At 35.0% G+C, this 25,336-nt stretch overlaps 1 protein-coding gene across 3 annotated transcripts in view; it reads right to left on the bottom strand.

Annotated features, from left to right (window-relative positions):
- Positions 1–17,355, bottom strand: part of LOC115629666 (uncharacterized oxidoreductase SSP0419) — a 29,767-nt gene extending 12,412 nt beyond the window's left edge. The window contains exons 1-2 of one of the 3 annotated variants that reach the window (XM_030526183.1): positions 16,996–17,355; positions 16,659–16,740 (exon numbers count right to left, since the gene is read on the bottom strand). The gene's annotated coding sequence lies outside the window, so the exon portion shown is untranslated. The remainder of the gene's footprint in view (positions 1–16,658; positions 16,741–16,995) is intronic. The other 2 variants (XM_030526182.1, XM_030526181.1) reach the window with 2 other exon arrangements.
- Between the last annotated feature and the right edge of the window lie 7,981 nt (positions 17,356–25,336).

Genomic DNA, 25,336 nt, shown 5'->3' with positions numbered 1-25,336 from the left:
ACCACCGATGCATACCAAGACGAATCGATTCAAGTCAGGCCTTGGCGTTTTCTTCACTTTATTGTTATTGTTATAATTATTATTATTTTTTCTTCTTCTTCTTCTTCTCATTTTTTGTACCCCATGCAAAGCGAAATTTGTTAATTGCCATAATTGAAAAATCAAAAGAAAAAAAAAAAAACAAGAGGAAAAAAAAATCGAAACTCAAGTAGCCCAATTAATTTGCACCTGAGTTTTTGCAAAACAACAAAAACAAAAACGAAAAAACAACAACAACATCAACAATTGCCAGTCAGCCACGTTCAAGTAGAGCGGCGCGCGTTGATTTTGAAGCGTTGGCATATATTTGCACAGATATATGCACATACTATATATAGCAGTATAACAATATACAGTGCTACCGAGACGTAGAAAAAATTGATTGTTATTGCCAATAGATCTTGTTTTTATTGATCCTTTTTATTATTTCTAAAATGTTCTTTGTCAACAGGTTTAAGGTTAAGTAAGAAATTGGTCATCTTTTTTTTCGTTTTATTTTCTGAAATTGCCAAATTTTGATTTGTAATTCGACTTTGATGTCATCTTCTTCGCATCAACAGAAAGTCCAATGTCGATTAAGCAATAGCCAATTAATCAGTTCAACAATTGCAGTTAACTTATTTCAAAGAGGTATCTTAACTGCATATTCTTCTATTCTTCGGCTAGGAAAACTTTCTTTAAACAGTTTCAGTTAGTTTTATGTTCTGAAATTGCCAAATTTTGATTTGTAATTCGACTTTGATGTCATCTTCTTCGCATCAACAGAAAGTCCAATGTCGATTAAGCAATAGCCAATTAATCAGTTCAACAATTGCAGTTAACTTATTTCAAAGAGGTATCTTAACTGCATATTCTTCTATTCTTCGGCTAGGAAAACTTTCTTTAAACAGTTTCGAAACAACTTTTTTATACTAATAGATATTAAGTAAGGTTATTTATACATATCAAAAATAATTCAAGAGGTATCTCAACTGCATATTCTTCTATTTTTCGGCTAGGAAAACTTTCTTTAAACAGTTTCGAAACAACTTTTTTATTCATACTCTTTTGTGCTTTGAATTTTCCTTTTGCGCAATTTCTTGCACTAATAGGTATCAAGTAGGGTTATTTATACATATCAAAAATATAGCTTCGGACTGAAAAATGTCCGATTCAGATGTCGTCACATCAATCAAGTCAACAATTGCAGTTAACCTTTTTGCTAGAGGCAGATTCTCACCTGAGTCTTATTCTTCTGCTTACGCAACATCGCAAAACGCAGATCAACTCAGTTTTATTCTTCACTTACAAGAATTGTATGCCAATATTTGGAATGCCTTTTAAAGACACTTGACTTTATGTTCGATAGTGCGGAATTGGATCAGTTTTTACGGCCGTTATCACAAGTATATTGAACTTTTTTGAACCAATTACTGTTGACACATTCCTCTCGACTTGCGCTTACATTTCCCGGTAATCAACAATAATCTTCATTCAAAACAAAGCCGAAAAATAAAGCTATTGAGTACAATTAAAGCAAGCAAAGGCAAAAAAAAAAAGAGTGCTGGCCGGATGACAGACCCTACAATGGAAATGAAATGGATGTCCGAATTGACACGTCATCCGAACTATCGAGATTCCACTGTACACATATTTATTTATGTAGTTATGTATGTACATACTACTATGTATGTATGTATATGCATAGCCATATACTCTCAACGGTATCAACGGCTTTGAACGCGCTGTTCATATTTCTTCTTTCTATGCTTTTTCCATTTCATTTCGATTTTAAATTTTGTTTTGGTTTTCGGTTCGGGTACGGGTACGGTTTCAGTTTCATGTTCAGGTGCGATGACGACGATGTTGACGACTACAGCGATTTCTTTCGGGCTGGCTACATGACTTCAAGTGCTAATTTTCGTTTTAGCTCCCCAGAGCTCCTACGTGTGGTGCTCTCGCCCACCAGCGAGCTGGCCTAAATTCCGAAGATGTTGCCACTAATAACAACAAATTTGCCGATTTGTATTTAAAAGGTGAAAATATGCAGAAATCGTATATTTTTTTTACATTTCTTCTTCTCCTCCTCTTCTTCTTCTTCTTCTTCTGCGAACGTGTGTTGTGTGCGCGGGTGGAATTGTTTGGAGCGGTACGTAAGTGGTTGAGTGGTTTGAATATCAATATGTGTGCTTTGTTTTTGACGCTGCCATGGCATGCGCGATTCACTCATACTAGTATTAACTGTAAGTGTGTGTGTGTGTGTGTGTGCCTATTTATTGCGCATTCACACCTTACTTGCAGTTGAAGCATTGAAAGAGCCAACCCACTCCCCCCTCCCCCTCTCTATGCGAAGCAACGACCATGACGTTGTCGTTCCAATGACGTTTACACTGAACATTCATTATCTGAGCATAAGTGGGTAAATATATGTATATTTATCGAACAGCAACTTAGCAAACCCCTTTTTAGAGTTGGGTAAAAAAACAACAACAATCAATAGTGCCGTGAGAAACAAAAAGAGACGACTAAGTGGTTGACCGAAGAGTCTTCAGAAAATAAAGTTATTTGGTTCTGATTTTCTTTCAAATGCACAAGAAATTATATAGCAATTAAATCATTAAATTAAATGGTGATTCTTTTCATAGTAGCATAGAGTTTGGTTATGAGAGATAATTATTAATTTTTTACATTTGCCAAACGTTTTTTAGAAGCTGTCTAGCGTAGAACGGAAGATATTCACAGAGTTGATGAAACAGTTTGTGGAATGAAGTTGAAGAATGATTGGACAAGAAGAAATTCTTTTTAGCTTTTTTTAATCAGCTCATCTGCTAGCTTACAATACCACATAATTTTACTAGCTCGATATCACCTTAATATACACCATCACAAAAGCAAAAGCCAGTTTTAGTCTGGGTTTTCAGTGGCAAGCGGGTTTCTTTTGCTGCTATTTGAAACATCAAATCCTGTCAAAAAAACATGACTTTGCAGTGCTAAGCTGCAAACAAATGCCCTTAAATATCAGTTAAACTTGCCTTCTCAATTCTCATGTCCATATATCATCTACTTATATTATACAAAGATCTCTCTATCTAGCTCTATTAAAAGCTACCTTTTGAAGTGCAAGAAGAACAGCAAGGTAAGTGGAGGATTATCTATAGCCATAGTACTATAACCTGTAACATTTTCAAGTAGTTGATCAATTTGAGCCATTTCTGTTACATCTTCTTTGCCGCTTCGTTGCCCCTGACAGTGAAATGTGTAATGGAGACATCAGAGGCTAAAAGATAACTTTGAAATGCGCATTTCAAGGTGGCACAATGACGCCAAAGCTATAGATATACATAGCTGTAGCTGAGTTGAGTTGAGACTGACGATGACAATGTTAGTGCTGATTGCCTCCTCCGATTGCCCTCTTATTTGGCAAAGCAACAACAAAAGTAGTTGATGGTGATGTTGATGATGACGACGACAACAAACATTCAGCAATTTTCCGCGAGTGCATTGAACTTTTCAGCTTTGGTTACCCACGTACCAAGATAGTAGTTGGCGCATTGTCTTCATCTTCATTCGAGGTGAACACAAGCATGGCAATTGGGTTTGAGTTTTCCGTTGGGCTCGGCAAGCGAGAAAAGCGGCAGATTTTCAAGTTCAACTGCTGTGAAATATGTAAAATTTTAACGCCAAGCGAACAAGAAGGCAGAAGGAGGTACAGGTGGAGGAGGAGGAGGAGATGCAGGGTACAACAAAGCTGACTTTCCTTTGCCAGCAGTTGTGGGCAGGTCTTGAGATTAGATCATCCGTTGGAATGAGCTAAGCGCGGGCGTTGACGGCGCGATGACGGCACAATGACTTGCTGGTTGACAGATGACAGCATTGTTGACATTCACACGAGCAGCCCCACCTGTGTTAAGTCCCGAATCATGTTGCTTTCGTGTCCTTAAGCACAAAGACCACATGAGTAACGGCTAATAGCGGACATTAATTTCATGTACAATGCATTCTTTTTGTGCAGAAGAAAGAATCAAAGATCTCAATATATACTGTACAATCGACAGAGGCAACTTGAAAGTCATCAACAAAACTGTAACGTATTAGTCTTACCATAACACTAGCGAGTTTCGGGTTTATTTTTTAATACATAAATATAATTTTACACACTACAGCACCTGTTGTGAGTGGAGTTCCTGCTAACAAGAAAGGAGAAAGTAACAGGCAAGAAGAGACTGGGGTCTGCGATTAAATGCCTAAACGTAAATGGAAGTAAGACATGCTTCAAGATGAAAGAGATCGAATTATTAGGAAGCAGCTTGGAAGAGCGTGCACAATTAGTAAAAGAAAATCATGAACATTATTTGGAAATAAAAGTTGATAAGCCGGCAGATACAAAATTAAAAAAAAAAGATGACAATTACCTAAGCTTTATTCTATAAAAACATATTAAAATATAGCTGAATTATCTGGTGGCTTACTTATGCCAATGAAACACTAATTATGTTTAGTGAATACACTTTTTAAAAATTGGAAAATATAAATAGATGACTTATTTCTAATAAATAATTAATCAGAGCTTATGAGTGCAAATAAGAATTTTAAAGCACGGTGAGCATTCACTGCTTTTCGGCCCTAACTTATTGACTAACTTCTTGATTAACTAAAAGTTCTCTTTTATAACGACAACGACAATTCAATTGCAGAGAAGCTGTTAGAACTGTCCACAACATGTGGCATTATACAATATCAATATGTAAGCTAAGATTCTGTCTGAAGATCAACAAACTTAATTCATTCATCAAACTTAATCCTATTCTGTAGAGAATTGGACATCGAAAGATTCTATCAAATATACATAAATTTCATGAGCATAACTTATTGTTGTTGTTGTTTCCTAATTCTTGAACATATACAAATTTGGGATATTGTGGTATTAAGACTTTAAACAACAAATGAAGTTCTTTGAAGTTGTAAATAAAATAAAATACAATTTCCAATCAACGATTACTCATATAATTGTTTATTTAATTATATTTAAGTTTTTCAAAAACCCATTTAATGTTTGAAGATGAAAAAAATTTCAACTAAAACCGTGTCTACAATTTTAAACTATTGTAGCTTAGAAAAACGCAAATTTTAGTCTTACAGGATATTGAAAGGTTAGAGATCGTAAGTTCACCCAATTCTAACTGGCATTGCAACAGAAAACAGATGCAGGAAATACAAGCAACCGGAAGTGATAGAAACGCTATAACACTTCCTCTGAAACTGTCCTACGCTCCACACATGCAGGGTGAAATATTTCCAAAACACTACTAGACTATTAAGCCGCCCTCCGAACTGACACCCAGGACCAACTCGGACTACTTTTAACTTCGAAGGTTATTAGTTAAATTATTTTTTAATTGTTCTCAATTTATTTACTGAGTGAAATAATTTTCTGGGTGACGATTTCTTCTTCAATAAATATCAAAAAGATGTCCAAAATGAGAGAAAAATCTCAATTTTAATTTTATTCGATTACAAAAGATTTACCTTGGATCCCATCATGTATATACATATGTATATACTCAACATTTTTGACACCGAAAAATGTCGCTAGTTTTTGGAATATTCAGGCAATATTATCAATTGCTATTCCGCATCGAATTGGAAAGTGATGACGGGTCGTACTCCGTATTTGGACTTCTCATTGACCACATCACATGCCAGCTATTAACAAATCCCGCTAAACTATCTGTGTTCCACCTCGCTCCATCATCTGCCCCTGCCCCAGCCTGACTCTGACATAACACACTCATGTCATGTGATTAATGGTGATCGGCTCGGTGTAGCTTATATCGTGATAATCTAATTATTTGCCATATATAATCCCATTTGATCTGCGCTAATTACAAAATTTGCAAACGCACTCCAACAGGCCCAGCTATGCACACACATACATATATATATATATATATATATATATATATATATATATATATATATATATATATCATATGAGTATATAGTATGTATATATGTATAATGCACCTGTCTGTCGTGTAAAGAGCTCTGCCCGCATTATCGCATAACTGAGCGTCTTCAGCGATCCCGCGTTGGAGTTTATGAGGTAATATACTATATTTGTTTTTTTCTTTCTTTATTTTTTTGTACCCACCATGTGTCGCAGAGTTTCGCGCTTTTTTCACACGCTTGCGGCAACAAACGGCGCTCTGACAAATGAAGACGTTTTCTTTTGTTATAAGCCATGAAGACTGCCACTTCAGGTCGCACTCTCCCCTCTGCCTGCTTCGGTAGTTATGCATTATTTTGATTTAGGGCCGTTTTATTAGCCAACTTATTAAGCGGCGCCGCTTTGCTCGTCGGCTGCTTTATGTGGAGTTGAAGTGTGTGCGCATATTTTTGTTAAATTTGTAAATTTGATAATATCGCCCATTACTTCATTTTTATCATTTTCGTTCATCCTCAACATCCAATATCCCCAACAGCTACGACTTGAACTTCTTGGCCACGCTTGGGGCGTGCATTTTGATGCAAATGAAGGTGGCAACTGGTTAAACATTTTATGGCAATGACTTTGTCGTTAAATAAATTATGCAAATTACGAGCACATGTTCTCTCATCCAGAAATCCCTTCCCCCGACTCGTTGTCGTTGTCGCACAGCCACTTATAGTCTGAGGCATTTTAACAGACAAGACAACAGAAAAGAAGTTGAAAATTGATTTCAATCATTTAAAAATCACTTAAAAGAAATAGTATTAAAAAAAAATCTTATTCAGAAATGCTCACCAATTTTGCCGAAGAAGATGAAGATGATGACGAAGATGATGAAGATTTACATCATTCACAATCAACTCTTAAAAAACTACAATCCTAGTTCTGTGACATCCCAGAGAAGAATGGTTGAAGAAGTCTGCTATGTTAAGATATTTAAGATCTCAGTTTGATTCGCAAAGAGCAAACATAAATCATTAAATGTTCTGTCATCTTTTTCTACACAATATGCACCTGTTTGAAATAACAATTGGAGTTTGTATGTTTCTAGACAGTAGCTATGATGTTTTCTTTAGCACTCAATAACCATTTACTGCAGCCCCCTATTCGTCCATCTACAAAATCACTTAAAAGAAATAGTATTAAAAAAAATCTTATTTAGAAATGCTCACCAATTTTGCCGAAGAAGATGAAGATGATGACGAAGATGATGAAGATTTACATTATTCACAATCAACTCTTAAAAAACTACAATCCTAGTTCTGTGACATCCCAGAGAAGAATGGTTGAAGAAGTCTGCTATGTTAAGTTATTTAAGATCTCAGTTTGATTCGCAAAGAGCAAACATAAATCATTAAATGTTCTGTCATCTTTTTCTACACAATATGCACCTGTTTGAAATAACAATTGGAGTTTGTATGTTTCTAGACAGTAGCTATGATGTTTTCTTTAGCACTCAATAACCATTTACTGCAGCCCCCTATTCGTCCATCTACAAAATCACTTAAAAGAAATAGTATTAAAAAAAAAAATCTTATTCAGAAATGCTCACCAATTTTGCCGAAGAAGATGAAGATGATGACGAAGATAATGAAGCGCAGAATATTTACATCATTCACAATCAACTCTTAAAAAACTACAATCCTAGTTCTGTGACATCCCAGAGAAGAATGGTTGAAGAAGTCTGCTATGTTAAGATATTTAAGATCTCAGTTTGATTCGCAAAGAGCAAACATAAATTATTAATCTTCTGTCATCTTTTTCTACACAATATGCACCTGTTTGAAATAACAATTGGAGTTTGTATGTTTCTAGACAGTAGCTATGATGTTTTCTTTAGCACTCAATAACCATTTACTGCAGCCCCCAATTCGTCCATCATTGTGTACAAAAATGGAAATATTTTCGGTTTACTTTTGGGCATGTTAACTTTTTACAAAAATTGTTTTGAGCTGTCTTCTATACTTAAAGCCATTTATCTGTTATGCCGCAATTGACACTCCCACTTGAAAATAACTTTAAAAAGTGTGACCTTGTAGGACAAACAAGATAGTCTATTTGAAGTTTATCTTCGTCTACGTTTTGTTGCTCTGCAGAACTTAAATGCGCTTTCCATTTCAAAAGCATGTTGGAAAAAAAAATCCCATGCCAGACACGAAAATGCAATTGAAAATTGTTTAAATGCAACGAGCGGCGAATTTCAAGTATGCACGGAAAGAAACAAAGAAATAATTGCACTTTGTTGCTATTATTTTGATACACTCCACTCGCTTCAAACTGTAAACGGGTGTCTTAGTTTTGTGCCAAAAGCGCCAAATCCTTTTACTGGGTAGTGTAATTATTATCTTAAACTTTAAAAAACTGTCATCAAAATAATTCCGTTTAGACATAAATTTGCGTACGAATTTCTTTTGACATATTCTAGAATTCGTAGAAATACTTTTTCATCTTTAAAATATCAACTTATACTTATGAAATAATTAGGTAGATAGTATATAGTATAGGAAGTTCAATATTTTAAAAATGAGAAAAGTAAGAAAAAATAAAGGATAAAAATGTTGTTACTTTAGGATATGAAAAATATGTATTAATGATATTTTGAAAGTGTGAATTTATGTATTTTAGCTTCAAATTGATATATTGAATCTAAGTGTGATATTCTTAAAGTAAAAATTAATATTTTTAATCAGCGATGTTTGCTAGATTAATACGTTGAACACAAATTAACTTTAAATTTTATGTTTTATTCAAACAATTTCTACAATGAGATATTTTTAAAACAAAATTTAATATTATTCCCATCAAATTTAATACAATTTTTAATACGAATTTCATTAAAGCCACATTGTTGATTGTTTTCTTTGGAACTATGCTGAATCATATTCCGAAATTTAAGAAAAATCAACAGACTTTAAAGCTTCGTCTACAAATACAATATTTTCATATCGTAAAAAATAAAGAGCTTAGAGTATACCACTATTTGCCAAAGATCAGTTCCTATTTGAGTCCAATCCGTATTCTAAGTTATTGTTTTTGATTTCATTTCATTTAATGTGGCTGTTGTTGTTGTTGGTGGTATTTTTCTTCTCTGTTTTTGGCTTTTTGTTTTAAAACTCATTACAATTGCAGTTGAAAAACTTAACGCTCCATTCAGCTCTAAAATTGCTTTGTGCCACTTTCAAAGCTATTTCTTCTTCTTATTTTTATTTTTATTCAGCTGCCCCATTGTTGTGGTGTACTGCACCAAGCAGGTGTCTATGAGTGTGTGTCTGTGCCTGTGTGTGTTTGCATTTGTTTCGTTTGTTGCATTTAGCAATGATTTTTGTTGCGTTTCTATGCAGACACATTCATTTGTCTGCCGTTTCATCAGGTATACATCTATATCTATATGATATCATTTATTTGCAGCAAAAACTGATCGATTCTGTGTTTTCAAATATCGATCTTGCCCATCTTTTTTTCAATAACATTATTCGGTTTAGTCGATTAACTGAACTCAAAAATAATTATTTTTCGACTATTTCCTTTAACCGAACTAGTATATAGAGTTTGATTCATTAGCTGTTTTGCAAAGATAGATCGTTCCGATCTTTTTATATAAAAGCTTAATAGTGCTATGTGCTTATAAGGAATAGAGGTACATATATATTCTTTTGAGATCTTTCGTTTTCACAAGATGTACTACCACTAAGTTTTTAATCGACTTATGCATATCAAAAGTTTCTGGTTTCAATATTCTTTTGAGATCTTTTGTTTTCACAATAGTACCATTAAGTTAATTTATTTATCGACTTTTGCATATCCAAAATTTCTGGATTCAATGGCGAATGCCTATTTGAGATTCCGAATCTTGAGCCAATCTTGCAAGCCTTTAGGTCAGCAAGCTGGAATGCTAAGCACTTCTATAACGCCCAGGAAAAATGATAGCCACCATCAATATGTAAACGCCTTTATGGACAGGACACTCAGAGTTTGTCTGCCAATATTCCAAAGGACAAAAATTTTCCCACATTTCATTAAGTGCTTCCGCTGACTTAATTATATGGTGGGCCCAAATGGCTTATGAAATATTGTAATCCACCATCTTCTACAATTCGATTTTAAGGTTTTTGAAACCCAAAATTTTCTTTTGAATTTTATAAGAAATATAAGGTTATGAGAACTTATATACTTGTATATATAAATAAAATGATATGATTAACATTTCCAAAGCAGTTATTCTGGTATACTTATACATATTATAAAATTAATAGAATATCAAAGAGTTTCTCCTATTATTATTGAGGTTGAAGGGTAAAAGGGCTTACTTTTTCTCCTATATAGAAAGAAGCTTTATAATCTTATGGTATTGCAAATATTATCCACCCGTGTCTAATAATTGCTGTCATTTAACCTGAAAGGCCAAAACGACTAAGTTTTCTCCTATATAGAAGGCGTGATGCGGCTCTCTGGAACCAGTTTATGCACTCGTATCTCCAGATTATACTCATATCATATAATTGAATCGGAGTCTAATAATAATTAAGTGTAAGCTTTAAATTTGAGTGTTACATATCGCCCCAAAAGAAAAGTATAAATAATTAGTAGACTCTAGAGTAAGCCGCGAAAGTTGAACGTACTTACGCACAAAAATTTCAATGCAGTTGGATGTTTGGCTTAAAATGAATTTATCTTTCGCCGGATTCCCCCCTTCCCTTTCATAATAAACGCACTTTGTTGCCTAGTATAGTTAACAATAATTTGTTGTTGTTGTTATGGTTATGTCTGTTGTTTTGAATGCGTTGCTCGACGCTTTTCTTTTTAAGGCTCTGCGTATGTCCGTTGAATATTAAGCACAAGTCTTTTTGTATTTGTTTAATTATTTATTTTGGTTGTTGCTATACTGCCACTTCCATTACTTTTTATTTTATTTACACAACTATTCATCTATTTTTTTTTTGTTTTTTGTTTTTTTTGTTGTTGCTGGCATTCACAATTCGATTTCCATTTCAACTCGATTAAACAATTATTGCTGCCTATGTATTTTTGTTATTGCAGTTTTTTTCTGCTTTTTTTTCTTTCGATTTCGATAGGGGGAGGGGTGGGGGGGGGAATGTGTACAGTAGGGGTAGTGGGAAACAGGCAGTGAAGCGTCCTACTTGGCGCTAGTTGTTGTTGTTGTTGTTGCTTTCTTCTGTTGTAATTTCCGCCAATTATGGCGGCGGTCGTTTCTTCGTCCGTTTGATTTGAAAGAAATTTCACTTTTTTCTGCGTTTGAACCTTTTTTGTTGTGCTTTTTCAAACAAGCATATCCACTAGCAAATACGTCTACATACTAGTTGAAGATATGTATGTACATATGTATATAGTATATGTAATGTACAGATGAGTTAGGGGTGCAACAAGACCCAGTCGAACGTGCAAGTGCATGAAGATGATGACGATGCTGATTTACTAAATGCGCGCCACTTACCAGCTATAAGCTTTACGTATGTATGTATATCTGAGGAGTCAGTTCAGCTCCGGCGATAACAACAAGTACGTCCGAGTGCCGGGCAAACAAACAGTCACATACGATACGATATTTTATGACCTGGAGCCTGACTTTCACCTCAAATATTGTATTTTTTGTTTTGGTTTTGTTTTGTTTTTGGCTTTGGCTTTGCCTTTACTGCACACAACAAGTTAAAAAAGAAAAAAAATTTAAAAACGAAACAAAACGAAAATCAATCATAAGCTCGTGCAAGGGCCGCCGATAAGCGTAGACGAACTTACAACAGTGACTGACGAAAGTATGCGTCACTACAACACTTTTGACATTTATTACACTCTATGCGATTCCACTTCTCACATCTACTCCAACATTTGTCCACTTTCCGATCTCTCACAATCACAGAATTTGGCCTTTTCTGCAAACCTGATACTTCACTTGTAAATGCTAATCCAACAAAAGGCAATTCCTTTGAGATCATAGAGTCCCTTAACATGGATTACAAATTAAGTTGTTAGCATTATATCACAGAGCTTAAGGACATTTGGCTATAGCTATAGACAACCATAATCTACCCAAAATGTAATGTCAACTTGAAATAAAAATTTAATAAGTAAATAAATTTTCTTGGGTTAAGAAGAACGCCCACTTTGGTAATTCTTTTCAAGATTTCAAGATATCTCTTGCGCTTAAAATGGTTGTCCATTATGATGTCCTACTATGTTATACCATGTAGTAATCATTTATATGGCTTATTTTTTTTTAATTCTGATAAAGAACTGTAAATTTCAAAACATGGAACCAAAAAAATAACAATAAATATTATTTCAATTATAAAAACGAAAAAGAAAAAGAAAGTACAATGAAAAATTAAAATTACAAAATAATAATTATCTTTTAAAAACAAGTTAAAATTTTAAAGTGAAACTAAACTATTAAAAGATTTGCAATTTATATGAAACTATTTTAAATATTTTATTTTGACCATTCAAAATTCTGTCAGGGCCAAAGAGATGATTAAATTACAGTACAGCGATTTAAACTTAGTGGTGTAAAATATCTTGGAGGAACAGCAAAGAATTTATGTAACTAACAAGCACTGAAGAGTCTATATCACCAATTATTAATTCATGTATAAAAACAACATCTAATAAAATTCTACGATTAGCAAGTGGTGGAAGATCTAAGAGGTAAAGGGTCGAGGCGAAGAAAAGAAATTGTTTTTGTACAGATGACGGAATATGGTCAATTCACCATTAAAACCTTCAAGACTGAAACTTGTGCTTTAAAAAAAAAAACTCTAATAATACCGCTGAGTCTTTAATAATTATAAATATATTTTTCAATTTATTTTTAAAGCATTGCATTTAGTATGGCCCTGCGACTATGATTTAGATGGCACCAAAGTTCATTGGCCCAGCAACAACAATTGAGCAAGCTCTGTATTATACAAATACCTATGTACTAGACCGCATTCCTGGCAGCTCTGTAATTGAAACATTGCCACACCCACCTGCCTGTAGCTCAAGTAAACCAAATTTAATGTACTTTGTACCTTGCTCGTTTTCGTTAGAGCAAGAGCAACAACATACAGACATTCCTACATATATGTATATACGACTATACATACATACAATTAGTACACACTTGTATGTATGTACGTACAGATCAACAACATAAATGCTGAGCTTTGTGCTGGCCCCGTGCCAACCCACAAAACTTCCTCAGCGAATCTGAGCAAAACATGATAAATAAGTTAAAAAAAAGAAACCTTTCAATTTGGCAGAATTCAAGACGCTTAAGTAGATGTAGTATTCACAGAATATACATATGTAACTACGTGGCTACATACATATGGACATGTACAGGCATACTTGTATACTGGTAGTATGTCTGCTGTGGATTTAAAAAAGTTATCTTAAATGTTTGAGCAATGACCTCAACCGCTTTTCGTGTCAACTTTTGTGCGTGGCATTTCTTAGACAGACAACTGACATTATTTACGAAAAAACAAACAACAAACGCGAAAACGAAGCAAGACATTCAAAAATAAATAGAAAACTATAAATGCATATTTCAGTTATTGGACGAAGCTGGCATGCTCTAGCAAATACAGCGTCTGGATGTCTGGAATCGGTATCTTGGGAAGATGACGGCAGACTCTCCCATCAAATAAACAAGATGAGATGAAGAAATGAGGACAAGGTGTTCTGTATTTTTTTTGGCGTATTGTAAATTAATTTAATGATTAATACGATTAAAAAACATTAATATTATTTATAGTTTCAATGTAATTTGACTTGGCATTAAAAATAAATTATAAGCTTTTATAAAAGTTAGAGCTTCTTAGAGTTAAACAATGTTGGTCTGGATGCTAAATACTGATAAGTTTTGGCGTTTTTATTACCTTATCGATTAAAATGATCGTTTTCTGTTTCCTATACAATGCAATATATTTTTGATCAGATCTAGATAAAAACAAACAATTTATAATAGTTGGTGGATAAACTCAGTCTCGTCATCTTCTTCATCTTTGTTTCATAAACAACTTATCAATCTATAATGGATGTCGTGAAAGAAATTGTACCTTTATAAATACCTTTAACATTTTCTTGCCAGTCTGCAAGTGATTTTTTGAGATTAAGATTAAAATATGTTTCTTAATAAGAATTTAACACCTATAAGAGTCTGACTTATGCCTATACTATACTGCCATAAATATAGTTTTATTTTCGATTACTCTTTTAAATTGAAAAATAGAATATATTGCTATTATGAAGATGAAGAAAATCTTCCTCGATCTACAGGGCACTTAAGCTAGGCTCTAAAACGCTGGAAGTGCAAAAACTGTTTTATTATATGTATATATATAAAGTAGACAAAGACTTCCAAGTCGCATGAGATAAGAAGTTGTAATATCTGTTGAGCTGAGACTAAATCGTGCTACATAAGTAAATAGCATCGATTGTTCATCTACAAGTTTCATCTCATCTCTACTTATGCTTGGTGCCGAGCATGCCTCGCAGTTCAAAAATTAGTAAATGCTGACCAACATGCCACGCCCTCGCCCTCGTTGACGCCCTTGTCTCTGCCCTCCACTATAAAATTAAAAAAAATAATAAAAAAAAAAAAAAATTGAAAAAGCTTTGAGCCCGCCACCAGTTGAGGAACGTTAATATTTAAACGAGAATCAGCTTAAAGAATGCTCATTATACGTTGTTTTTGCATAATTGTGTTGTCTCTGTTGTCTCGGTTGTTGTTTAGCAGAAGATTGATGGATTTTAACGTTTTGGCACGAGCGGGCGACACGAATCGGGGCCGCTGGCATACCACCGCTGGAGACTGAGCTGACGGCATTCTTTAGCATATGAATGGAGCGCTTCAACTTGAGTTTTAGCTTCGACTTGAATTTGTGATAAAAATAGCCAACTTACAATTGATACACTATAAAGTAGCATGTGTGTGTGTGTGTGTGTGTGTGTGCGAAAGATATGGTGGGGTCAGTAAAGTGGTGGGGGAAGTAGAGACCCATTATCTCATGCGACAACGACAACTCGTTTGTTATCTCATCGCATTGAACGATGAAGCGACACAAAAATATCATTTATATCCATTTATATGGTAAATCGCGTGTTGTTCACTGAACATTAAGTCCGATACTATGAATAATGCATTTACTACATATGTACGCACATAAGAGCCCCCTAAGCCTATTAAAATCTTTTCCCATAAACGAAATTTTTTCTTTTATGGCCACCCTGTTGAGTTTTTAATACTCTTGCCGCAAACAAAAAAACAAAAAAACCAAAAATTAAGGAAATATCTGAGAAAGAAATAACCCATCACAAACTGCTCATAAAACTTTGTTGTTGTTGTTTCTTTTACTTAATTTTGGATGAAACATGCAAATAATTTGCACGCAAATTTTTGTTTTGTTTTCAAAATAGTCATTAAAAAGTAAGCCCAAAGAGAAATTAGTTAATGCAGAAAGCTAGAGCTTAGTATAAAATTCTTATGGGCTTAATAATACACCTTTGAAATTGGAGAGGTTTGTGGGCAAATTAATTGCGTGTTTGGCCATAAATTTAGTCTTAAAGAAACTCTGTACTTTTTGAAATAAACTTCTATCCTATATTATTTACGACAGTAATCCAACTCCTGCTCTTCCTTAACGAGACTTGTATTTTCGACAACAATTGCATATTTTAGACATTAATAATGCAAAGAGATTGATGGTTTTATGTGATCTATGATAGAAAAAGTATAGTAAAAATGTGGGAAGGTACAACTTCAAGAGTTAAGTTAGTAAGAAAACCATGGTATGCCTATGCTTTAGTTCTTCACAACGAAGAGGGAATTCTTTGAGCATAAATGCTAAGCTTGCGGGAACTAAGATCTAAGTATTTCCTTGTAAATGCTGTTTAAAACAAATTATCCCACAAACGAAAAGCAGTACCTGCACAACAAATAGTATTTTTTATGTTCAAGTAATATTTAAGAACCCACCCTAAGTGAAAATAGGCCTGCTTGACTTAATTGAAGGGACGTGTATAATGCTCTAACCTCTTCTGCCTAACCTTAAGTAACTTATCATTTAATCGTAAAAACCTATTGATATCCTATTGAAAACCTATTGATACCTATCTTATTCTTAAGTGATGAATTTTATATACTTATAACACTAGGAATCTATTATAAGCAAATATTGGCAAGATAATCTGAATGTTTGATCCTATTCATAAGATGTTTTGAATGAAATGGCTTTCTAGTTAGCATATACATATACACGTATACTCTATATTAAAATAAGGTAGATGGCGTTAATACACCAAAAGCAATTAACGGCACAGTCAGTTTGAGAATACTCTTAAATAATAATACCGCCAATTTTGTCGGAAATGAGATATCTACATGATATGCAAGCGATTGCAAATCGTATCGTTTATAAATACTAAACAACCTAAGGTTTGAGAAGAGTATTATATTTTCTACTTGACCGCATATTACCACGATGAGGTAGTTGTTTACACAGGTGTGGTATATCGATCGACGGATGTGCTTGATTAAATCCGTTCGATACAGGAATAGCTCTGACATTGGGACTTAACTGGAAAACTCATTCGACTAATATATGTATGTATGTACAAGTTCAAGTATTACAAGTATAATGATATAGTTTACCTTTTAGAAGTCCAATTTGATTTGTAAGTGTATTTAGTCTCTTAATGAGAGAGTTCTTCTTTGAGTTTTTGCTGTAAAAGCGCTGCTGACACAGAGGAAAGAAATCAAAAACAAAATGCATATGCAAAAGAAATAAATAAACAAAGTGTAACAACAATAAACAAAAAAAGTTTAATTCAAATGTATGCGTCGAGCAAATTTAATTGAAAAACAACAAAACCAAGAAGACGCAGAAGAAAAAAAATACATAAAACTGTTTTGCATTTCAAACTGACGCGACACGCATAACAAAAACAAAAAAAAATAATAATAATAATCGTAATAATAATATTTATACCGATGGCGACGAGCGGCGAAAATAACAACAACAGTCCGAAAATAAAAACAAAAACAAAAATAGGAACGCGTTACGCCCGCTTAATGATCTCTCAAAACTTGGGCTTGGGCTTCAGCTCGAGCTCGAGTCGAAGCTTAGGGTTTAAGGTTTCGGTTTCAGTTTTCGGTACTCGGTTTACGTTTTTACCAATTTCACGCACAGTTTGGCCGCGACTGGCGACTTGCTCGGCTCGACTTGAGACAATAACGGGAACGATGGCAGCGACGACGAAGGCAAAGACGACTTGGCTTGTTGAGCTCAAACCGAAGACTAGCAGCTGAACGCTAAGCTGCCGTCCGTCTTGCGCTGCTGTGGGTCTGAACTTGTTTCAGCTTTTGCCGAAAGCGACGACACGACTTCGTTTCCACTTCGTGTCGAACGCCAAGTCGCTAGTCCGTCGGCCCTTGTCATGTGCATCTGCGTGGTGAAGAGAAACTAAAACGTATATCACTGCGCAGCTGCGTGGTTTAGTGCTCTCTTTCTGTGACGTCACATAAGTGCATTCTTTAATTTGTAAAAGATTTCCTTCCTTCATCTATTTCATAACCTTATTGTAAGCAACATGTTCTGCAACTCTAATATTTAAATTCTAATTATTTTTGCAATATAATAAAGCTTGAAGTAAAAGTAGGCAGTCGCCTTTACACTTAACTGTTAACTAGCAAGGTACAGTTTTTAATTAAATGACAATAAAAGGCGCGCTTAGTCACTCATACGTGGCTTACGGGAAGCATCGTGAGCGTAAGAAACTCGCTGCTTTGAATGCCATACCTTCTCTCTCTCTCTTCTCTCCCTATATGATGATTCTGTTTCATTCCATATCGCACGAGGCGTACTCGGCTGCGCTTCGCTGATCGCATTCGCTTGCGGTTTCTTTTTGGGGAACACGATCGCAACTTACTTCTTCGCCCTGCCAGCATCAGCGCTGACGGCATGGCCTTTCGTGCTCGTTGGAGGCTCGCACGTCTCGCACGCCATTCCATTCCACTAAAGGCGACAAAATGTCAAATAAACGCCGATCCGATGCGATCCGATCCGATCCACAATGCTCCTACTCAGGTTTCGAGTTTTGCCCAACTGGTTTTCCAGTTTACAATTGCATTGCATTGGCCAATTGCTTTGGTGATTGCTTGGATCGCTTTTTTCGTTTTTCGTTTAGCTTCGCATCTAACTTACAAGCAACCTGTTCAATATTTACGCAAGTCTTCAACACAGACTATTTCTTCACGTCGCACACTCAAGTGTGTTCTAAAATTGCATACATTTACGAGTCAATCAACAATGTGTTTATTGGACAAGATTCTTCGAAGTCATAAATCGTAATTATGTATGTATCGTGATCAGTTAATAATGTTTTTAAACAGTTATCATTCAAACTGACATTTATGAAGATACAAACGTCTATTATGCACATTTATGTGGTGCTTTTGATTCCATATTTTGTAGACTGAAACTTTGAAACCATCTAGTGATGGAAATAATTTTAGATAGTCTGTTAAATAGTACAAAAATTTCGGCTTAGCTTCGTCTAGCAAAGCTATTAAATCAAACGCTCAAAAAGCCAATTGGAAACTATAGTACTTAGTAAACAAATAACAGGGAGTCAATCGTTGAAGTTCCTAAATGCTAGGAGCAGCCTCTCTCTTTTAAAAAAATACATATAACTAAGTGGGGACTTAGTGAAATATTAATAGCACTTTTATTTTCCGAAATTACGGACATGGCTATATCAACTCGTTTTGTCATACTGATCCCTTTTATGTTTCGCTTACACTTCTTGCCTAAGCAATCCATTAAGACCAGAGTAGACCTAGATTTCTATAGGTATTCGTTTTATATGATTCCTTCCATTTACAAAAAATCCACAAAAAGTGTAAATATAAAACAAGCTATCAGCAAGTTTTATTCGTATTGGTCCAGACGCACCTTAACGTCAGTTGTTTTTCGAAATGATCGATGAGTATGATTGATGATGAGATCATAAAGTTTGCTCGACTGTCGCACAGAAAGCGTTAATGTAATGTCTACATTGGCAGATGTTTTCAGCAATTGCCGATGAGTGTTAATGAAATCATAAGTCGATGTTTAAATAGTAAGCCTTTTTATTTTAAATACACGCAAAAATCCAAATCCAACAAATATATATGTAGCTAAACAAGTATTATACAATCAGTAAAAATCGACAGTCTACCTATTTTAAATAATGTCAGTGTTATATTTGAAGAACTTAATTTTTATATTTTGGTTGGCACGGATCTCTTTAAAATAAATAGAACCTAGTTATTGGGGAATAAAACTAAAACTCAGTAAAACTTTTTCCAAATGTTTAAATTGATGAAAAAAGTTTATACGCGATTCAAAATTGATCGCGACGATCGCGAATTTTGACGGACAGTCAAACATATCCAACATTCGTAATTATCGAAGATGCAACTAAAAAGTGCTTAAATGTATCAAAAAGCGGACAAAGTTTACGGTGCAATTAAGTTAATTGAACTAAATATCTCAAAATCAACGATTCGTCGCATTTTATTTGAACAATTGGATCTGGTTCTTACTTTATTCCGCACACGTTGAGTGATAACCAAAAATTGGGCTTACCGACTGATGCGCTAAAAATTTTGTTATGATTTCTTATTTTAAAAAATAAAAAGAAATTATGTGTGAATATCGACAATCGCTTATAGCGACAGGATTTCGCCAGTCCCTTAAAAGTTGGTTTTAGTGATTTCAATTGTAATTTTACTGCTAAGGAATAAAACACTTGGCTACAAAGAACCTCTAAACATATCATAATTAAATTAAAAATAATCAAATTAAATTAAAAATTATTTTTTATTTTAAATGATTTTTTTTTAATTATATTTTTTCTTTTAATTTAATTTTATACTTTACAACGCTACTATAGTCTAGTTTTGAGATAAAATAATGCTTAACAAATAATTGTATTTAGGAAAAATGTATTACCCCCTAAACCTAAGAAATTATTTAAATACATCCATGATAGCAATAACCTCAACACCTTATAACATAATTTGTACATACATAAAAGTTAATCCTCGTCTTATATACTTATATACATATATGTAAAACCTTGGTTAGATAGCGCTTAAATGATACAGTTTACAATTTTGCTTTACCTAAATATTTGTTCTCCTGTACATTTTAAATTGCAGCAAAACTGATTACAAATAAAAAAATAAAAATATAAATACTATGAAACATATCTATATATATTCGAAATTTTCCTTTTATATTAAGTTTTTATCATTTTGTCCTTATTCCGTACAAAAAAGGCAAATTTAAGTTTTGTTTCATTTTTTTGCCCAAAATTAATGATTATTGGTAAAGTTGTAAAGTATGAGTCAAAACTATTCACTATATTATGAGAGAATGAATAAAAATGAAATTTTTAAATCATGGTGAATATGCATAGAGAGTCCTAAAAGAAGGATATTGGTACAATGCTCGCTTTCTCAAAAAGTTACAAAAGGTGAATGATTCTTTCGTTTTAAAAATACAAAATAATCACTATTGGTGATCGATCATTGATGGGCTTTTCAGTCGCATTGTCCCAATTCGAAACAGATGCGTGTGTCGCTCTAATGGCCCATTCTAAGCTCAGCTCAGCTCTGCTCTGCTCCGGTCCAGTCCGCTCAGCTTATGGCTGATGAACTTTTCTTCCAATTTAAATGGCCGAAGTGGGCCACAACCGCAAGAAGCAGCCAAGTAGCGAACGAAGCGCGGAATGCAACAATGACTGGCAATTTGGAGTGCCAACTGCTGCGAGTCAGGCCGAAACGGAACGGAACGCAACGGAACGCAACGGAACGAAGTGGCGTAGAGAGGGGGCCGACCAGGCCGACGGGTGACATCGTTTGAAGAGCTTTGCCTTGTCATCCGCATATTTCTGACCACAGAAACTGGACTGAGCAGCGACTGCACTGCAGGCTTTGAAAACTGCTATGGCTATGACTATGGTTAGTTGACCGAAAACCTGTTACCAATTTCAGTTGAGGAAAAACTCACGTGACAGTGTGTGTGTGTGTGTGTGTGTGTGATGAAAATTCGAAAACTTTCAATGCTGCTTTTTTCGCTTGTCTGCTTACTGGTTGCTCTTGCCACTTATAGGTACGAGTCGTACTCGTATGTTTGCTTGTATTGGGAAATGCGAGAAGAGCCTCAGATCACAATTTTGTGAACAATAACAAAACGGGTTTTTTTTTTCCCAGTGCCGCCTGCAAATAGACGAATCATGATCTGCATCTGCCTACTAACTGGCCAATCATTACAAAAATGATCGCCTCATATGCTAAACGAGCGAACAGCAGCGAAGTGCAGAGAAGTGCAGACGAAAAGGAGTGGCTGAGAATTTTATAATCGAGCAATAACCTTTTGTCATATATAACATCATCAATTGATCGGAGTCGGAATGAGAATGCCAAAGGAAAAACAACGAGAAGCAAAACAAAAGGCAAAACAACAAAAAAAAAAACAATCACTTATTGAGGGTCATTCGATTTGATAAACAGTCAGTCAGTGGCAACGAGCATAACTGAGAGAAACCTCTTCAACGTGTTTTGTTCAGGTACATATACATACTTGTATATAGTCTGTATATATAGTATAAGTGGCAAGTGCAGGTGAAGCCATTTGTCCCATGCATGGTCAATCCGGAGCTATGCAGGAAAATTCTATTGTCTGCCAATGGGCACAGTCTCTTGGTCTCTTCTTCTGCTTAGAAACAGAGACTGCCATTCAATAATGCAGTTATCGTTATAAGCCAACAAGTCGATAAATAAATGCAACAACAACATTTAATTCAGAGCCATGCGTAGGCGATAGCACCCGTGACCCGTGTATCCGAAGGGTGAAAGGGTATGAGCAGCAAATAGACAGAAGGGGAAGTGGCAGACCTCGTGTTATAGATACATACATACTATACTATATGTGATCAGCATGAAAATCGAGACGAATCAATGTAGAGATGTCTGTCTGTATGAACGCCGAGAACTTTTAAACCAAAACAGCAGGGCCCTCCTAATTTGTTATGTGGCCTTGTCTCTTCCACATACAGAGCAGGTTTACTGTAAGTCATATATTACTTCATTATTTTATATAGCTGCCATGGCACCGATCGGTAGAGAAAACACTCTAAGGAGGATGACTTTTTTGGTTATTCGATTATCTTAAGCAAACTTGGTAATTATAAGTAATGCATAGTGTCTCAGAATAATATTCAGTTCTCTTCAAAATCGGCTCACTATATCAGATAGCTACCATAGGAATGACCGATCCAAAAATCACTTACTTCCAAAAAACATGAATTTTTTTGAAATATCGTTACCAAGCACATGATATTCTAAAGATTTATAAAAATTGGTGCACTATATACAAGAAATATAGCTGCCATAGCATCGAATATTGAGAAAATCCGCCTTGGTACTTAAATTTTTTTCATTTATTTCAAAACTTGTTAATTATGAGTTTTTTATAGCACTTTACTTTAATCTGAAGTTTTATTCAAATCGGTAAACTATATCATAAAGCTGTGCTAGGAATGATAGAGTTTATTTTAGTTTCAAAACTGTGTCGCCGAATGGGGCGGATGCAACATTCAACATTTTCAACATTCGATCCACTTTTTAAATTTTTTCGAATTTATCCTTTTTTTCTAAGATCTTAAGACTAACATGTTGATTAAGAAGTGTATACAAAATTCAAAGTAACTTTGAACAATTTGAATTATACTTATATTGTTTTCAAAAATAGCGCCGAATGAATTAAATATACAAAAGATTAAGTTTTCAAACGGTTTGGAAATGTAAGTCAATGAAGATAGATCGGGTGTAATATTTTGGTGTTGCTGCTTTAAGCACTTAAGCCAATTAATATTCGTATTAGTAATTACATTTTTCTTCCCCTTTTAACGGAAGAGCATATCAATTGTTTTGGATTCTTTTATCAGTTATTTATTTTGTATTGTGTTCAGTGTTAGACCGCTTCTTATTATACCCTGTACCCGTAGGGTAAACAGGGTATATTAGGTTTGTGCAAAGTATGTAACATACAGAAGGAAGCATCTCCGACCCCATAAAGTATATATATTCTTGATCAGCATGACGAGAGAAATCGATCTAGACATGTCCGTCCGTCTGTCCGTCTGTCCGTCCGTCTGGATGAACGCGAGGATCTCAGAAACTATAAAAGCTAGAATAACCAAAGTTGGCATCCAGATTCTCCTAGGTCCGAGTAAGGACGAGTTTATTTTTTTTTTTTTAATTTTCCCCCCCTTCCCCCGCTACAGAATTTCGTCAATAGCGTCCACATTTCAAATGCTACCTAAACCAAACTTTGCACACATAATTTATATATAATTGTCTACTGTTGTTCAAAATATTATTCAATTCTGTCAATTCTAAGAAAAGTTATTAGCGAAACAAATTCTCGCCAGTACAACCCCCACAAACTGCAGCAACAAGTTCGCTCTTCTTCTTCCTCTTTTTGTTGCTGCTATGGGCGCATATAACTCAGTGACGGAAGTTTACCTGGGTACAGGGTATTACACTGTCGGGCTTGCTCGACTGTAGCGTTCTCTCTTGTTTTTTTGAAAAGTCTAGACTTGAATTCTTCTTTAACTTTATACGCGTCTATTTAAATAAACATTTATAGTATTTGTGCACAAATCAAACGTTATCAAACGAGTTTCGACCGCTAATACAGTCCAGTAAAGAGCATCGCATTATAAACGATTTATATCAGGCTTAATTTAGTCAATGCTAACGACTTTATAGCCATGTATTTGGGCTTGTGTATTCTGTGGCTCGCTCGTCACATGCACGTTTGGGGATGAGAAACTGTTCTATGTCTTTATAGCTATACTATATAGGTTTAGCTTTACTCTGGGGAGTTACCAGGCAAAAGGGACCAATGGATTTCATAATCATAGTCCTTCAAGCAAAGGCGTACGCTCCTTTTTCCACAGGTAGGGCAAACGAATTAAAATTTTATGAACAAATACTGCGCCACAATAATTCTTTTTTTTTCACAAATAATATGCCTCGACCTGTAGCTTGGCCTTTCCTTAAAATGATTTTATTTTCGCTTGATTTATGCTTTTCCGACCTATTGCGGTAGTATTCTGGTATTCTGGTTTCTTCGGACCATCTCAACCTTCATCGGACCTTGCTCAGTTGTTTGTTTTTATTTTGCGGTCCAAAATATTGAATAAGAAGAGAGCCAGACAAGGATCATTGGCTACAAATTTGGCTACAAATTTGCATCGATTGAGGGATCATCTCTCTCGCAATCTTCATATTTTTATATTATTCTAGTAACTCGCAATCTTCATCTTATTATATTATCCTAATAACTCGCAATCTTCATCTTATTATATTATTCTAATAACTATTTTATGTTTGTTTTAAATTCGTTCTGCTTTTACAATGGACGATGTTGCTTGCCATTCCAAGGCTCTTCCATCGAGTCTACAACTTCTAATTTTTGTGGTTTCTTCGGGTCATCCCTTTTCATCTGGCTTGCTTATCTCAACTTCGTTGTCCACTATTCAATATCAATAGCCTCCCTCTGGCTAGTCAAAACTTTCCCAAGCTGTGCTTTTAAGTTTCTTTCTAATTTTTTCCTTTTCTTCTGCCTACCTGCGATGGGAAAAGTTCGCAATGCGTTTTCATCTCCTCGGCAGCCATGGAGTGTGCCTAGTTGCTGGCTTTCTGCCTAGCTGGCTGGCTGGCTGACTGGCTGACTGGCTGGAAGATGAAGAAAAGATCTCTCGCCGAGCACTGTACAGTTGTTGGCATTTTGAAACACGTTTGCAGCTTGCATATTTTGCTCAGCAAACTGGTTTCGAAATATTTTCTGCCTTATTATTATTTTTTTTTTTTTTCGTGTGTATGTAAAAAAACATGTTTTCTTTGCGAATTTTCGATGTGCATGTCCAATAAGCTGCGTGCCATCGTCTCTCTATATCTGTGTGTGCTACCAAGTCAGCAATTTGCATGCAACCAACAAATCTTGGCTAAGAGCCACAAAAGCCCAATTGATTCTTCTTCTTCTTCTTTGTTTAAAGTACTTTTCAGGCCAAATCGTGAGCTGCCTGTCAAGTGGTAATCAATAGCGCGCTCTCTTGGCAGCTAGAACCGCTTGGCACCACCGAATGAACCACAATTCTCACTTCCAGTGGCTTACACGTTTATTGATTATGCATTTTATTGTCGAAAAACAAAAACAAAAAAAACATTTACAATTACGAACTTTTTTGCTCCAAATGGCTGCTTACCAACCA

Source organism: Scaptodrosophila lebanonensis, unplaced genomic scaffold, assembly GCF_003285725.1.
Source record: "Scaptodrosophila lebanonensis strain 11010-0011.00,11010-0021.00 unplaced genomic scaffold, SlebRS2 tig00000161-arrow-arrow-pilon, whole genome shotgun sequence".
Classification (NCBI taxonomy): Eukaryota; Metazoa; Arthropoda; class Insecta; order Diptera; family Drosophilidae; genus Scaptodrosophila; species Scaptodrosophila lebanonensis.
Note: the sequence above shows the minus strand (reverse complement) of the source record. Positions and strands in the feature narration are given on the sequence as shown.